Source organism: Mustela erminea, chromosome 2 (genome assembly GCF_009829155.1).
Source record: "Mustela erminea isolate mMusErm1 chromosome 2, mMusErm1.Pri, whole genome shotgun sequence".
NCBI lineage: Eukaryota > Metazoa > Chordata > Mammalia > Carnivora > Mustelidae > Mustela > Mustela erminea.
In genome coordinates this window covers 92,810,978-92,829,684 of record NC_045615.1, presented here as the reverse complement: position 1 = coordinate 92,829,684, position 18,707 = coordinate 92,810,978, and positions in this window count along the sequence as shown.

The following is an 18,707-nucleotide window of genomic DNA, read 5'->3' as shown; positions in this document are numbered from 1 at the left end:
TGAAGTTCAATTCCAGTCACTAAGATTAGAGCAGCCCTTCCAAAATGAGGGTCACAAATGCATTTGTGATTTAGACTATTTGTCTGGATGCTGTCAGGGAAACAATTGGCTATTATTGAACAGAACTGCTGATTTTCTCTTTGTACCATTTTTTCCTTTTGTTTTGGTCGTCTCTGAATGGTAAAGTCTGACAGCAAGTAAAAAAAAAAAATACTAGTTATACGGAAGAGAAAGGAACATGGAGAGGGAAAGGGAACAAATGAAGAGAGATAAGGGAGAAAGAGACAGCCTTTCAGTTTCATATGGTATTGATTTTAGTCCTGAGTAACTTAGTTTAATTGAAAATGTATTTATTGAGCATGTACTATGTGACAGACATTGTTAATTGATACAGGGGTAGAAATTAGATGAGATGAAAATCTATGTCATCAAGAAGCTCATTCTCTAGTGTGGGAGATTGAAGAAAGGGAATGTAATCAATATTTTTCTTGGAGTTTGCCTCATCCACAGGTTCTCCAAGGGCTAGCCCTTACTCTGTTCCTGGTGTCTATCCTTAATCATAGCTGGGGCAGAGTCCAGAAGAAGCTAATCCTCAACTGACTAAGTGATGACTCAAGAGTCATAACGTCAAATCTTGAATGAACAAGCCTTTTACCATAATCTCTCCAATCTATTGGCAGTGTTCTTCATTTCTCTTGAAAAGGGTCTCTAACATCTGCTCACTCCTCTCTGCTACCATGCTATCCTTATCCACATACTACCATAGTCTCCTACTTGGTTTCATTTGCAGCATTTTATCTGTTAAGTTCATTCTCTAGTTAGAGTGACATTTTAAAAATATAATCAGAACATGTCGTCCTTTTCAAAGAAATTCCATGCTTTCCCACTGTCCCTGAAATCAGTTTCACAACATGATCCTCTCCCCTACCTCCCCAACACCCACAACACCCACCCCATAATCAGCCCCTGGAATCTGTCTTCTTCCTCACCCCTCTGATCAGCCTCTTCTCTATGCTCCTGCCCTTTTGGCCTTGTTGCAATTTGTCGAGTGGGCTAAGCTGATTTCTACACTAGGGCCTCTGTGCTTCCTTGTGCGTTACTCTCCTTCCTGCTCACTCTACATGCTGGCGCCTTTGGATACGTTCAGTCTTAGCTTAAATTTTATCTTTTAACAGATGCTTTCCTACTACATCCTCACTAAGGTAGGTTCCACTTATTACTCTCAAGGCACCCTATAATTTTTTTCTTTTTTCTTTTTTTTACCATATCAAGCACACACACACAAACACACACACACATGCACGCACATTCTTACTTAGGTCCTGTCTGATCATCTCACTAAATTGCAAGTAGCATTATTCCCTGTAATTCCTGTGCCTTACATAGCACTTAGACTTGTAGAAGAAGTACAGGACATTCGTTCAATAAGTAAGTGAATTTACATTAAGATGCACAGCAATTGCCCTCAGTGGGGAATCCTGGAGTTAGCAAATAATAATGCTCTTGAGTGAGGATGAACATTTTGGGATCCTGACTAAACTTGGCAATACCATATAGAGGCTGACTACTTTCTACTTTCACCTCTTATTAGCAGTGTTACCTCAGGCAAATTACTTAACATCTATGAATTCTCTTTCCCAATATGTCACATGGAGGTAATAATATCTTTTACAAGATTGCTTTAAGGAAATAAAATAATGCAGGCAAGGTAATTAGCCTAAATGGTAATGAATAACATTTATTTAATACCTCTTGGTGCCAGGCCCTAGTCTAGGAGGTAAACCTCAGTGCTATCTCGCTGGATCTCTTCATCAATTCTTTCAGATACAAATGATCATCCTCCTGTAACACATGAGGAACTTAAAAGAAAAGGGTGAATTTAAGGTCAGATAGCCAGTAAGTGGCAGGATCAGGATAAATTCAGGACTTTTCATTGCAGAATATAATATTACAAGCAGTAAGCTCTACTGGTTTCATATGGCATATGGAGGAATACTTGCAAATGGAAGTAAAAGGTTATTTACGATGTGAGTTTCATATTTAGTATGTAAGTGGATAAAGGCAATTTCAAAAGAACAGAGAATTGAAGAAGTGTACAATAAGAAGCCACATCAAGGTAGTACATAGCTCCTACAAGAGACAACTTTGCAAAGAGTAGTTGCCTTTGTTTTGATAGTTTTGGGTTTCTAAGACTAGTCCCTTGAGGCCCTGTTGAACTATGTGTCCTCTCCTTCTACTGTTTACCAGATTGTTCTATTAACCATAGTATTTGCTGAACTGCTCTCTTGTTTGTTGTATCTTCTCTGGGTCATGATGGATTGTTTTTCTCTTGGGGTCTGTAGTAGTTTTTTTATTTATATCTTCTGTGGCTTTTGTTGTCGTTGTTGTTCTGGGACCTCTCCATGAGCACTGAACTGTGGAAGCGTCCTCACTAAATAGATTTCCATTTGTGTCTGCCTGGGATCAATGGGTTTAACAGTACAAATTAATTTTTTTTTCTTTTTTCAGTACAAATTAATTTTTATTTGGTGTTCCTAAATTTGGTGAGACAAATTTAGACTCAAACCCCTTCTGGCATGAGCCTCAAGTTTTGAGTTCTGATTGGAATCTTTCAGATTCCAATGATTGGTACCCCTACTCTCCCCCACCTCTCCCAATAGCGTATCACATGGCGGTCTTCCCTCCAGCTTTCTTTGTCTAATGGGCAGAGGTCTCACTTCCGCAGACAGTCCAAATCTTTGAGGCTGTTGGATTTATTCAGGGCTTTAGCCAGTTTCCTTTTTAATAGGCCAAAAGCTACCTATTTTTTTTTTTTTTTTTCGCATATAGATGTTAGATCCGAGGTCTCTACCCTCTTAAGCCCTTATCTGGGGCAGAAACTCTTCTGGGCATCATCCTTTTCTTGTACTGGCTTTCCCATCACTCCTTGTCTCTATAACCTAGACCTTACTTTGCTTTCTTTTGTGGTAGCTTTGTATTTGAATTTTGCGTGTGTGTTTTATTTTACTCCAAATTTCCATGAGTTTATTGTGAGGTGAGATCATTTATATCATCTCAGTCCATCGTGTTACTGGAAGTCCCAAAGCTCAGATGCACTAAGTGAATGATTTCTTATGTGTGTGGATGGAACATGTTATGTAAACAAGTAAAGAGGATTATGTAGCTAGAAAGGGAGAGTTGTGCTAGAGAAGCCATGTAAACAGATGGGCTTTGTTCTGTGGGTCTTGGGGAGCCACGGAAGACTTTTGAGTAAATATATCACATAATAAATTCTACATTTTTAAAGAGACTAACTTGGTAGCACTGAAAAAAAAATGAATGGAAAACTGAGATATCAGTGATATGGAAATAAATTAGAATACTGTTAGAAATTTTCCTACAAAGACGGTTGAGAGATTATCCCAAGCATTGAAACCGAAGGGAGAGGATAGACCCAAGAAGAAAGGAAAGACACACTTTCCAGTACTTGGAGATTCCCTGCATAGGGGAGAAGAGGGAGGAATCAAAGGAAACTCCTAGGTTTCTGACCTGGATGACTAGAAGGCAATTTGGATGAATTGAGAATACTTTCTTGGAAATGTAGGTTATCACTGACTGCAGGCCTGGCATTGTTCCAGTCCCATGCTGTAAATATCCTAATTTATGACAGTATCCAGGGTAACCCAAGATTGTGGCGTGATGGGGTAAGTAGGCAGTGGAATGGGCTGGTGGAGTTACTTCTGGCTCAGAGGTAAGGTTTACCAATCTTATTTAGTAGATTATGTTAAGAGCATCCATATTAGGTAGAGATGTTCTAATGTTGTGAATTCCAAACTCAGACTGTCAGGAAGTAGGGTTTGATTCCTTTAGTTACACTCATGTTAACTGTATTCTCTGATCTCCCAATATTTTATGTGACAGGAGGATAGTGGGTTTCAAAGGTGAGTAGTTTTTTCTTTTCTCTATCTGGGAATGAAATATTTGGTCTATAGGTGAACAAAAGTGAAATTAAATGAAACCATACAAATAGACTGAAAAAAACAAAAACAAAAAAAGCCTGTATGTTAGCAGTTTATAAACATTTTATGCTGACAAAGCTCAGCATGCCTGGGCAGAAATACTTGCACAAATCTGATTATAAGGCTTCCTTCACTGCAGCAGGAACTGGCTCAGCAAAGGGAATCAAAAGAATAACCTGATATAATTTATCCTTTTCCTTTTTCTTTTAAGGAGAGATGCTTGGTAGGAAGCACGTAATTTGCCCATACTGTACCAGTGCAAACCGGCATGATTTCTTTGTCTTATAGACCTGCTGCTGCATTCTAGAGATGGGAGGAGGGGTCATGCTTCAGACAAGTTAGTTGAGACTTCATCGGAAATTATCTCCATCAACAAAGGCTCTTTACTTGCTTCCCCTCATTCTTTCTTCCAACTGCTTTTATTTCCTTCAGGGTTGAAACCCATAAACTCCAGCAAACATTAAGAGACTTGACTCTTTGACTTGAAAAGTATGATTACAAGCTGGTGTCTGTGTTTTCAAAGACCAGGTCTCCAATTTAGCCCTGAGCTGTGAGGACAGTCACGGCTGCATTGCCGAGCTCCATGGGAAGCTTCGGGGTTGAATACAACGGCATTTTAAGTTGAGAAAGCTTTGAAGATCAAGATTTTTTTAAAAAAACAATCCTACTGAGAGTCAACCATTTATGAATCGTGATCAAAGAAAGCTGAACTGGGAGTCAGGAGAGCCAGATTCTGGTCTTTTCTCTGCCACTACCTATCAGTGTGACCTTAAGCAAGTCCCTTAACCTCTTGGGGCCTCAGTTTCTTCATTTATAAGACAAGGGCGACAGCACAGATTAATGGGTCCCAGATGTTGGTCAGTGGATGAGATGCATTCAAACCCCTGAAAACTTTGAAAACTTACTAGGCAGAACTCTCAGAGACTTTGATTTTTAAGACTGGAGTGTACATCAAGAATCTTTAGTTAGTAACGCTCCTCTGGGGATTCATCTATGCAGCTAAGATTGGGAATCATGATCCCCATGATTTTTATTTTGTTTTGTTTTATTTGTAAAGGTGTTTTGAAAAATAAATCTCTAATTTAAAGAAGTTCCAAAAGAAGATAATGATTTCCCATATATTCTTCATCTAGACCACCAATTGTTAACATTGTCACACTTGTACTCTCGCTTTCTTTGTATGTGTGTGTGCATTTTTATTATTAATATTTGCTTCTGAACTGTGTTTGAGATAAATTTCAGACATCACAATCCTTTACCTCAAGATACTTCAGTGTGAATCTTAATAAAAATAAAAAGACATTGTCTTTTAATGATCACAGTGCAAAGAACAAATTCAGGAAATTTAACATTGGTTCAATATTATTATCTAGTTTATCATCTGTTTACAAAATTTGCCACTTTCCTCTATACTGCTCTTTAAATAGTTGATTTTTAAATAGCTTTTAAAAAATTTGAAATAATCACAAACATATAGGAAAGGTGAAAGCACAGTCCAAAGAATTTCATTCCTGAACCATTTGAGAGTAAGTTGCCAATCAACGCTCTACTGTTTTGTCCCCTCTAATGCTCTAATATGTGTTTCCTATGAAGACTTTCTCCTACATAACCACAGGACAATCAAATAGAGGAAACCAATATTGATACATGACTCTTATCTGGTCCTCAGTTTTGCCAGTTAGCTTGATAATACCCTGATAGAAATTACACAGTTCAGAGGTGCTTGTGTTGGCTCAGTCGGTTGGACGTCTGCCTTCTGCTCGCGTCATGGTCTCAGAGTCCTGGGATCAAGCCCCGCATCAGGTTTCCTGCTCAGCAGAGAGTCATCTTCTCCCTCTGTCTGCTGCTCTCCCTGCTCATGCTCCTTCTCTCCCTCTCTTTCTCTCTCTGTCAAATAAATAAATAAAATCTTAAGAAAAAGAGAAATCATGCAGTTCAGAATCATGTGTTCCATTTTGTTGTCATATTGCTTTAGTCTCTCTTGGTCTGAAATAGTTTCTCAGACTTTCCTTGACTTTTGTGACCTTGACATTTCTGAAGATTGCAGGATTTTATTTTGTGGAATGCCCTCCCACTTGGGCTTGTTTGATGTTCTCTCGTGATTCAGGTTGTGCATACTCGTCAGGGGTATCGCAGATGTGAGACTGTGTTCTTCTCACTGAAGCTCATGAGGTAGCAGCCAGCTTTGATCTTATTGCCTGATGAAGGTGATGCCTTCCAGGCATCTCCACTGCAAAATTACTCGTTTCCTTCTTTGTAATTAATGAGTATTTTGAGAGGAACCTCTTACAACTACATAAATGTCTCATTCATCATCAGACATTCAATTTACTCATTCATGGGCTTATGGTTTCCTGTTAGGGTTATACTCCATTACCATCATTATTTATTTTGATACTCAAAATTTCTGATTTGGCAGTGAAAGCTGCTTCAAGCTTTGACATATGTCCCCATAATTCTTTGAGTACTTCCTTGTTCTTTGTTATAAAATGATGTTCTAGGATCATCTTGTACTTTTTCTTTCTGGTCCTGGATTCAGATAGCTCTTTGAAGCAGCCTGGGTTCTTTTAATTAGAGAATAGTATTTAGGAGGCCAGGATGTAGATGTGCTCATTGCTATTAGCATATGGCTGCTACCAGTCCTAGGGAATGTGTTTATGTGTGCATGTATGATATATATGATATATGTACATACTGATACATAAGCACAAATACCAACTTACCAATGCCTCACACACATATCCAAATATTCAGACACATATTTACACGTATATTGATTTCTCTTTCTATCTATATGCATTGAAAATGCAAGTTAAGAGCGCCTGGGTGGCTCAGTGGGTTAAGCCGCTGCCTTCGGCTCAGGTCATGATCTCAGGGTCCTGGGATCGAGTTCTGCATTGGGCTCTCTGCTCAGCAGGGAGCCTGCTTCCCTCTCTCTCTCTCTCTCTCTCTCTGCCTGCCTCTCTGTCTACTTGTGATCTCTGTCTGTCAAATAAACAAACAAAATCTTAAAAAAAAAATGCAAGTTAATACTTATAGCTTCAGTTCCTACTCAATACAATACCACAGGATCATTCTAGGTTTCTTATTTTCCGTATTTGTCACCTATTCTCCAATAGTGGGACTCCTGTACCCACTATCCTTATCTATTTACTCATTTGGTCATTCCCTGTACTAGCCAATTTTCTACCTCTGCTGCCATTTCTTCTCATACATTGAAGCTCTCCTCACCCTACTTGGACTCTAACACCTAACACTATGACACTCCCTCTTTCCCCCATGTGGTAGGTAAATAGGCCTTATTACCCTATTTATGGTCTGGTACCTATACCAGGCCATCCCCCATATAGATCCTGTCCTCTCTTTGCTGGGGCTCAGACACTCATCATGGGGTCATCCCCCATTGTGGACACCCTCTTCAACTTCTCAGGCTCTGAACCCCTATTCCATTCTGGTCCTCACATGAGGCTCAGTTCATCCTGCTAGAGCTCAGATACTCCATACAGGCTGCCCTTAAATGGGGATGCCCTCCTTGCTCTGCTCAGGCTCTGAAATCTTTTTTGGAGCCATGGGGGCTACTTCTACCCTGACGTGGGTGCCTACTTGTTCTGCCAAAATGTACCCCCATTCTACTTTTGCAGTTTCACATAGAAAAAGGTAAATTAGGTAACATAGACTTCATTAACTCCAAATAAGGATTTGGGGTGTGGGGCATTAAATAAAGGCCTTTTTTTTTTTTTTTAAAGATTTTATTCATTTATTCAACAGAGAGAGAAATCACAAGTAGGCAGATAGGCAGGCAGAGAGAGAGAGGGGGAAGCAGGCTCCCTGCTGAGCAGAGAGCCCGATGTAGGACTTGATCTCAGTACCCTGAGATCATGACCTGAGGTGAAGGCAGAGGCTTTAACCAACCGAGCCACCCAGGTGCCCCAAATAAAGGCTTTTTAAAAAGTGAATTAGAATATCAGATAATCTAGAGAAATATTAATTACTTAAAATTATGTATAAGTTCGAATAGTCAATGTTTAATAGGCAAAATTTAATTATATTTTAACAATGTTTCTAAGTTTATTATAACTCTGAAAAGACAGCTTTTGATTTAGGATTGAAAGTATTACCAAAGAGGGGTCTTAAAAACTCTTATTTGGGGCAGGAGATATTTTGCCATATCAGATTCCTTTAAAGAAGACCTAAAATTTGGGACAGTGAACTACTTATGCTAACAAGAAATACTCTCCTTATCTCCTCTAAGGATTCACCTTCAAAAAATGTCTTTGTTGGTAAAATGATGGATTTTGTTGTAGAACAAGAAGAAACTGTCTTCTTAAGACTGTGATTAATGGGGTGCCTGGGTGGCTCAATGGGTTAAGCCTCTGCCTTTGGCTCAGGTCATGATCTCAGGGTCCTGGGATCGAGCCCCACATCTGGCTCTCTGCTCAGTGGGGAGCCTGCTTCCCCCTCTCTCTCTCTGCCTCTCTGCCTACTTGTGATCTCTCTCTGTGTCAAATAAATAAATAAAGTCTTTAAAAAAAAAGAATGTGATTATTGGAGAGAGTAACCACAGAAGGTGAAGATCTTCTGTGGAGATTTTTGAAAAGAGAAAGGACTCAGGGAATAAGCTAGAGTCCTAAGGAACACTCTGATATTTTGTTCTACTAAAATGGACACCAGTTTGGTGCTTTATAAACAAAAAAATCTCATTTATTTTTAACATTGGAAGCCTCACGTATGTTATTCATTAAATTGTTTGCTATATAGATAACCAATAAATTTTGATAAAGACAATAATGATAGAACCATAGTTATAGTAGTTGCAAGTTATTTATTTGCCTTTAGGTTATTTTAGTTGCGACCTTATCAAATAGTCAAAATGAATGTCCTTATTGTAAGGAATTCATTCAAGACCTTGCCTTGGTTCCAGTTACTGAGACCTGAGTTGCCATTGATGTCCACATGGAGTGTGCCTCCGTAATTCCTAAGGGCACTGTTTACACAGAGCGTGTTGTGAAAAGCACTGGTGGTTTTGCATAGTGAAGCCGCTCGGCAGGGAATACATAATCCACCATCACTTGTCTGCTTTCCATGTTCTCAAGCAGCAGAGGAAAAGGGCTCAGACCCAGGAAAGGGAGAGAAATATTGCCATTGGCTGTAGATTGACAATATTGACAGGCTCCTTCTCCAGTCTGCAGCCCAAGTCCAGAGCATTTGAGTAGATGTAGGTGCACTGTCTCTGGATATGTGTGTGAATATCCTGACAGTTAAGCAACTTCAATTGCAAAAACTTTGTATATCAGGAAGAGGAATTAAAAAAGAACTAGCTTTCTGCAGTGTAATTACGTTTTACTGAATTAGCAAAGTAGCATGACCTTCGAGCTAGTCTTTGGGATACCAGGAGAATTGCGTCTTTGCCAGCCAGCCCGCCTGCCCTGCTGATGCAGCATCTGCAGAACTCCAGGGAGTCCATTTTGAGCGTGTTCGGAAGGAACTCTCCAAGATTAAATTCCTTTCTCCATTAACAAAAAGGGAACACTTTCTGCAAAGCCAGTTCTAACCAGCAGAGGGATTTGAAACATTTGACAAAATTGTTTGTGAAAAATAGGCTGAATCTTGGGAGTCTTGCTCCACTGAGGACACAGCCAGCCATCGGTCATGGCTACTGAGCATTGCAAGGGCTATTTCACATGGCTTTCTCCCTTCACTTGGATGCTTGCATTTTTGACATTGATTAAGAGAATTAAGTAATTAGCAAGTTGATCTGCTTAGTGACAAGTAGATATTGATAGTCCATCAGACATAATAGTTTCCAGTCGTTGAGAGCTTGTTTTGTGTCATGTACTGCTCTAGGCTCCTTCCATGTATTATCTCACCTCTGCCCTCTGAGATGTCTTCTAAGATGTCTTCAACTGTAAAGTTACAAGCTAGGAGGCCTTTGTCTAAAGCTGGGACCTCTGCCTCAGGATAAGGGTAAACGAAAATAAATGTATCATCCAGAAAAGTAAACAAAGAAAACTTGCATGGCTTGGTCATGGCCCTGGGTACAGGGAGGGTAGAAAATCCTCCTGGCAGGAACACAGGAAAATCTTCAGAACTTAACTTTCCTTTGGCCCATTAGCCATTTTAAGACACTTCCCGATTTTAAGAATTTTAAATTGTAAAAGCTTTTGTCTTCTAATGAATGAAATAAGGTATTGTTCCATTTTTACAAATGAGGAAAATGAGGAAGAGAGGTGAAGTTACTTGTCTAAATTTATTAAGTAAAATAGCAGTTGGGATACACAGCTTGTACTCTAAACCCCTGAACTTGATCCCTTCCAAAAGTTGATGATAGTCCAGTGTATAGATGATGTGTGTGAGGAAATGATTATATGTATTAGTTATGTCAGGAAAAAATTTCATATGTAAGGATAGAGGGTTAGAATCAGAATGGATTTCTTTGGTATAAAAAGAAGCAATGAGAGTGTTAGAAACTCTGTGTCCCGTGTTTGGCCCCTCCTGTCATGCTTTTATCAGAAACATTATCAAATATATTCTCGAATCATACTTTTTCCTGACAAAGACGGCTTTTTCTTCAATGCTCTTGTGGCTATTTAATTAAGAGATAAAGCCCATAAGGGAATAAAATATCCTTCCACCTTTTTTAAAATCCCTATTTATCAAAGGAGACACTGTGTATTTCTTAGGCTAATAATATTCCCTCTAATGCTCACTGTGACTATGTGAAGAATATCCTTAGTACTCAGAGCTCATGGCTAGATAATACAATATAACGTATTTTCTTGTAGAAAATATTTGAAAATAAAATAACTAACAGAAAGATAATTTTTTAAAAACATTTTATTCATTTATTGGAGAGAGAGAGAGAGAGAGAGTGAGCACTAGGTGGGTAGAGGGAGAGAATTTTTTGTTTGTAATTTTATTTTATATTTGTCAGTGTTCCAAGATTCATTGTTTATACACCACACCCAGTGCTCCATGCAATACTCGCAGAGAGACAGAGAATCTTAAAGTAGACTCTGCTGAACGTGGAGCCCAATGTAGGGCTCAACTCAAGGCTCAACTCGGAGTTTGACCTCACAACTCTGAGATCATGATCTGAGCCAAAACCAAGGAGGTGGATTCTCAGTCAACCCAGCTGAACCACCCAAGTGCCCCAGAAAGTTAATTTCTGAAGAGAAGATTTTATCTTTTCAAGGTGTTTTTGTAGACACTAATTTTATTTTATTTTTTCCTTCCTTCCTTCTTTCCTTCTTCCCATCCTTCCTTTTTTTCTATCTATCTATCTATCTATCTATCTATCTATCTATCATCTATCTATCTATCTATCTATCTTTCTTTCTTTCTTTCTTTCTTTCTACTATATTGTTGTATTGAAAGATGTTTAAAAGTCTATAGCTTTTGGCTTGCCTTGGGTTGCTCTCACAATAGTATTTAAATAGTATTTTCAACAAAATGATATAGTTATTGAACCACATGATGATGAAATTGGCTCATGGAAGGATTGAGATGCTTCTGTCATTCAAATTAGTGGGATTATTGCTTCTAGTTTAAAGTTGTTTGTTTTTCATTTTAAATTTATTTATTTTAGAGGGAGAGAACACGAGTGTGAGCAGTGGGAGGGTCAACGGGAGAGAATCTCAAGCAGACTCTGACTCTGGGGCTTAATCCCATGACCTTGAGATCATGACCTGAACTGAAATCAAGAGTTGGATATCTAACTAACTGAGCCACCCACACTCCCCAGCTTCTAGTTTAGACACACAGATAACTTCTGCTGAGTAGGAAGAGTTTTTATAGTTTTCTGATTTTTAAACTCTTCAAAGCATAGAGGCCCAATCGTTCCATACATTTGTGTTTTTAGACTTTTAATGACAGTATATATTTTTACATTTACTTTGTCAATAAAATTTTTTCAAAATCTGGAGGCATATTACTGGTTCTTAAATGTTTCCTAACATGTCCTCCTACAATGTCTCTAATTTTGAGCATGAACTACTGATTGCATTTGGTTTTCTTGTTTACCCAGATCAAGCACTTACTTAGCTGGACACTGGGTATATATCTTGCTGATGAAGGCCCATCCCTACTCTAAAATATCTTACATACTAGGGTGGAGACATATGTACATAATTATTGTTAATGGGATATGCACTAAGTAGGTTTTTTTATTGTTGTTGTTTGTGCTTGTTTTTTTTAAATTAGAGTTTGCTTGCAGGACAGAAAATGATCTGTGGTTCAAGTAGGGTTGATGGAAAAGTTGTTTGAACAAGGCCATGACATACAAATAGGCAGAGAGAGTAGATGATCAAAATGTATAAAACTATGATGCATTTTTGCAATGATGTGTAGCTGGCTGGGGATGCAGTGCGTGGCTTGGGGTCCGGGAGTGGGTGCTGTGGATGATACAAGGAGATGACGAGTCTGCAAAGCTGCTGGGATCAGATTAACAGGAGCTTTGTATCTGATATAAAATAGAACAGTAATCGTTAATTTCAGGATATCTTTCCAGCCCTTTTCAAACTGTTCTCCTTTTTATATCCCTCACCTTAGTTTTGTAAGCTTTTGAATTTTCTCTGGTGTTCCTGCTTTATGATAGGAAAACCAGATAGAGAGGAATTTTCTAGTAAAAGTTTTGTCCTGGGGCCAGCTGGGGTGGGCAAAGCTCATTAAGCTCATGTTTTTGAAAGCACACACATGATTTAATAGTTAAGAAATGTGCCCAGGGACTCAGAGGACGGAAATACTGAGGGATGGTTGCTGAATTTTTTTTGCCTGCGCTCCTGGGACATTTGCTGTGCTGAGAAATGGTGAAGAAAGTGCTAATGAAGGATGCCAGTGGAACCCTCCATTTCGGGCTGTCATCCCAGACAAGGTCTGCAGAGTGTAATGAGGCGAACAATCAAGTTGCTATAGTCTGAAAAGGTTAAAGCAGCTTCAGGGATCACTATTTGTGCTTCTTGGGTACTGGAATGTCATGCCAGTAATAAGCAACACGCAATCCAGAGAAAGAAGCAATTAGTTCTCTGCATTGGTGAAAGGCTGCCCAGCTTCAGAATGGATGGTGAGGACTGTGGATTCTTTTCCTTTGAGGTGGAACTGAGTCACAAAGACTCAAGCCAAGGATGAATGAATCTTGTCAATCTGTCAGCAGCTTTTATGGAGTTCTCACCATTTGCATACCATATTATCAGGTTTAAACAAGTCCTCAAAAGTTTAGAATATGTACTCCATGATGTCAAAGAGAAGCTTTGAGTCACTAACCTAATGAATCCCTACTACATTTTTGTTGAGATTTAGATTTGGAATGGGCAATAAATTCCACAAAATAATAGTTTTGATTTGGTCAGAAACAATGAAAACTATGAGGAGAGGTAATCTCATGTTGACCACACCAAGGAGTCTTGTTCAAATTATTCAAATGCTAATATATTTCATTAATGGTTTTGGTGCTCTTTTGATTGCATTTGCAATTTGTTAGTGAACACCTATTATATGCCAGGCATTGCTTTCTGTACTGCAGAAATGACGGTTGCAAAGAGCTAGCTGTTTCTCTAGAATTTTCCCATCCTTGCTGCCTGCCTTAGAGTGCTAAGTAACACTCTAATACTCTCCCCAACAGGGAAAAGCATGGGAGAATTATCTTCAACACATCTTTCTCCCACCCCATAGAGGACAGTCCTTTAAAGCATGGCAGAATGTGAATCCTCAGGGCCATGTGAGCTAGATGTGTGCATGAAACACCTTCCCTGGTGATTCTGATTCTCTCCATGCTTCTTGCCAGAGTAAGAATTGCTCTTCAGATTTTATTTTTTAATAAATTTAATTTAATTTTTAAAATTAATTTTACTTATTTTTTAAAAATTAACAAATAATGTATTATTTGCCCTAGGGGTACAGGTTTGTGAATCATCAGGCTTACACACTTCATAGCACTCACCATAGCACCTACCCTCCCCAATGTCCATAAATTCCTCAGATTTTTAAAGCATATATTGTTGAAAAAGGATTAAAGAAGACAATTTAGGTGATACAAACAAACTTTAACATTTCATGAAGCGGAGAGTCTCCATCCAGAGTACTGCAAAATGGGGTGGAAGGTAGGAAGGTTTTATAGGATAAAGAACAAAGAACAAGGAAGAGAAAAAGGGAAAATATCTGATTGGCTGGGGTCACACAGCCAACCTTGTCTGGGGTGAGAAGGAACAAGAAAGTCGGTATAGAGCCCAGAGTTGGCTTGGTGTTTGGGGATTGGCAGATTGGATATACAGTGGTCTTGGTCAAGCAGAGCATTTGCCAGGACATGAAACTTATCTAAGTTTTGGTTTGCTGAGTGACAACTTGGGTAGGAGTGGCTCCATCTTGGGCCTAGAAATTTATTTCAAAAATCCAAAATGTGTTGGGATCCAAAATGAAGATGTAGGTTCTGTTGAGATTCTGCATTGCTGCATTTCTTCTGGGTGATGTGGATGATTTCACTGCAGACCGTACTCAAAAGGCTCCCATTGCCCCTGAAATATCCTTAGACAAGCACTTGATTCCTCCATACACTGCTTTAGACCAGTTCCTTTGTAGGGGGCTGTCCATTTTTATTGGCAAGACATACTGTGATCAAACATACAAGGAAAAGATACCATGGCAAGGTAGAAAGACTAGTCTCAGAACTAAATAAGTGTGGCAAAGAACTAACTTTTTTTTTTTTTTTTTTTTAAGATTTTTATTTATTTATTTGACAGAGAGAGAGAGAGCACAAACAGGGGGAATGGCAGGCAGGGAGAAGCAGGCTCAGCAAGAAGCTTGATGTGGGGCTCGATTCTAGGATCATGACCTGAGCCAAAGGCAGCCACTTAACCGACTGAGCCTCCCAAGTGCCCAAGAACTGACTTTCTAAGGAAATAAATCTTGGGGAGGATACCACTGGAAGGAGGCAAGTGATATTTTGGTTCACTATAGAAACATGAATGGGTATGTAGCATGTGGCCTGGAGCTGAGAGTGGATAAGTAATGGATTTTACTCTGGGGATGTGAATTATCTTCCAGGCCAGCAAATTTCAGTGTTTCCTGGGTGTCTTGGCTAACATGGTTTACTGAAAGGGAAGCATGGAACTTGTAAGCTTTTAAAAAGCAGAAAATGTGAGAGTTGCAAATATTTACTAATATTTGTGCTACTCAGCAAGTTTATTATTTGATTCACCCATCCCAAGTTGACACCCTTGGGGGAGGGGAGAGGAGAGTTTTTGCAGAGGTAAGTTTCCTAAAGATTTTTAAAAATGGATTTACCTTTGGGAATGTGAGGCCTTATTGTAAATAAACTCTTGCTGCATTCACATCAGCAGTCCTGGATTAGTTAAGAGCTTTACTTGTGTGTGCCAAAAAACGTTTTTTTTTTTTTTAAAAATGGCTGGAACTACGTAATCAGCAACTTTGAGTTTGACAGAAAACTGTATAGAAATCAGGACCCATTTCTCTTTGTCTTTGCACCCTGTACTCAACTAAATGATGACTCTTCCTTCTAAGGAGGTGTTTGCTCTATTTTCTAAATGTTTACAGATTGTTACAATGCTTGCCCTTGGCATACTCAACATATTTTCTCCTTTCTCCTTTTCTGTTTCCCATTTTAAATCAGATCAATACTTTAAGTTCCTGTGATTCCTTTTTTTTTTTTCCTTAGAAGCTACAACAGATATTTCTCATGAAAACAAAATACAAGAAAAACTTTAATACTGCTTGAATGAAATCTGGAACTGGTTAAAAATATGTCCTTGTACAATAATCTCAACTTGCTTGACTGCAACACTCAAGTCTACTGGGGGTTGGTACTTTTAGAACTGAATATGAACTCAACTCCCCAAAGACATCTGAGAAAGGTCTCAAACCAAGTGCTGCTTTAAAATATAGCTCATAACTGTTTGTAGTTGTATTCCTGTACCCTTTAAAAACATTTCCTTTAGGAGTAGACGTCAATGAACACCAATGAATGGAACAACAAAGAAACTATTTTTCAGACACCCAAGGCAAACACATGTCATTGGAAAAAAAAATGACAAGAAAGAGAACACTTGTCTGAAGAATATACTATTATCCTATTCCTCCACCTTTTGGAATGATTAAGAGCCTACTGCTGTAACTCAATGGTGTTTACATCATCATTTCCAAAGTGTGGTTCACCAGCTCAGGATATTTGTTAAAAATGCAGATCATTGGGCCTAACTTCAGATCTTCTGAATGCAGAATTGGATTCTGCATTTTCAATGAACATCTCTAATTAAATATTTGCAAATGAACTTTGAAAACTACTGTCAAATTAGGTCCAAGGGAAAAGGCTGCTTGTCATTTTCCCTGGGATTAGAAAGGAAGCTCTTTCAAGAACAATAGGTAAAAACTAGGTTAGAGTGTCATTTATCTATCCTTCCCACCCTAAATTCCCAGAAACTTTCCCTATACCCAGGTATCTTGTGAGGATTTGCTTCTAAATTTATCAATTAATTAATAAAGTAAATAATGGCTCTGAAACTTATTTTCATGCTTAAGATCATAAGCAACTTATTCAGAGCTCATAACCATCCCATGGGTCTTAGAATTTTTCAGTAACTTGTAAGCATATAAATAATGAAAAAAATGAGGATTTTTTCTCTTTGAAACTAAAAAGAAGGATTTATGTTTAACAAAAGAAGAATAGATGTCATTTTAAGTGTAATATAACATACTTTGTGCCTAGGTATTAGTATTTCTTCGAGCATTCTGTCACTTGAACCTTGACTTCCATTCCAAAACCAGCAGTAGAATTTATATAAGTAATACTATACCTTTAACAAAGATGTATATTTTTATAACAAATATTTATTGAAATAGTTTTCAAAGTCTTATTTATCTGTTTTAAGTAAAATTAGTTTTAAACAATATCTTACATGGAAATTCAATATGCAACATGGATAAAAATAAAGCTTCTTGGCCGAAGAATGTGTGTGTGTGTGTGTGTGTGTGTGTGTGTGTGTGTGTGTGTTGGGAGTGGTGAGGCCCAGAGCCTACTCACTCAGTTACTTCATTCGCCTAGAATAAAAGTCAGCAAACTATGGTCCATGGCTAAATCCTACCACATCCTGTTTGTGCAAATCATGTTTTATTAAATACAGAGAACCAAGCCCATTTGTTTATATATTGTCAAGAGCTATTGTTGTGCTACAACATCAGAGTTGAGAATTTCAAAGAAACCTATTTAGTCAAAATCTAAATAGAATGTTTGCTATCTGGCCCTTTCCAGAAAAAAGTTTGCTGATCACTCTTCTAGAGGGAACAGTGAGATGCATGTCTCCTTGGCCTTGAGGTATGCTTCTCAATCCCTACAGGTCATCTCTGTCCAAACTAAGTATTTACTATAGCATGCTTTGCAGTTATTATTATCATCATTATCATTATTATTATTGATATTCTTTTGTGTGTGTTCCAGCCATGAAAATGTGTAAAAACCCTTCCTTAAGAATATGATTCAGCTATTGTAGAATTGGCCTTGAATTTCCTAATATATTAAATGACAATGAATAATGTAATTCTTATGGAATATTTTGGGAATATTTCTTCCCAATATTTTTAAGTCCACATGGTTTGATTTTATCTTTTCCCTAGGAAAGATTTTTTTTGACACAAGTTTATATATAGACAATATTAATTATTTTCTCTGGCCTTTAGCCACAGGAGGTGTGGATCCCTCTAATCAATGGCCAGAGCTGTGTAAGATTTTGAGGACAGAGTCATAGAAGACTACGCTCTCTTTCATGTCCTTTTTTTTTTTTTTAAAGATTTTATTTATTTATTTGACAGAGATCACAAGTAGGCAGAGAGGCAGGCAGAGAGAGAGAGAGGAGGAAGCAGACTCCCTGCCGAGCAGAGAGCCCGAAGCAGGACTCGATCCCAGGACCCTGAAATCATGACCTGAGCCGAAGGCAGCAGCTTAACCCACTGAGCCACCCAGGCGCCCGTTTCATGTCCTTTTTGATATGTTAAGAATAAGCAGACAAAATACATGAATTGTCTAATCAGTAATGGGCCCAAGTGAAAAGAAGTTAAAACCTAATCATTTATATCTTAACAAGATTGGTTTAAACTAGACTATGATCCAGCATACTTTTTGGTACCCATGAAATGTATTTGTTTAATCAATGATGTTCTATGACCTAGCTATGATTCCCCACCTGGTCTTGTGTATAAGGAGAACCAACTTGCCTTTGAAAAGTTGCTCCTTAAAGGTGACAATTTGGATCACCCCTGTGATGGAGGTGGAGGGCAAAGCCTATTTCTTTTCTAATTAAGTGCATGATTCCTTTGTAACAAGATCACACAAAGCAGGGTCATGTGGGCAGAAACACAGAAATACAGAAAAACTGTCAAATTTCTAATCTCTTTAAGAAATCTATCCCATTTTATTTAATAAGTACTTCTGAATTGGTAACTCTAAGACACTAAGCTTGGTGATACAGGATTATAAGGTCATGTGACTTATCAATGGTCTGAAATGATGATGTAGAATAACAGCAGTGATCTCTGGTTGGTAGTACATTAGGCTTAATCAGAATCTTTGTAGTATAGACTAAAGGAGACATTCTAGATGCCTCTGAATGATACTTTAACAAAACCCAGTTCTAGTCTGAATTCTATGTCCTGTGCACTAGTTCTGGTATCCTGAATGTCAAGGGTGTTGCTGTTCATAATTGCTTTTGA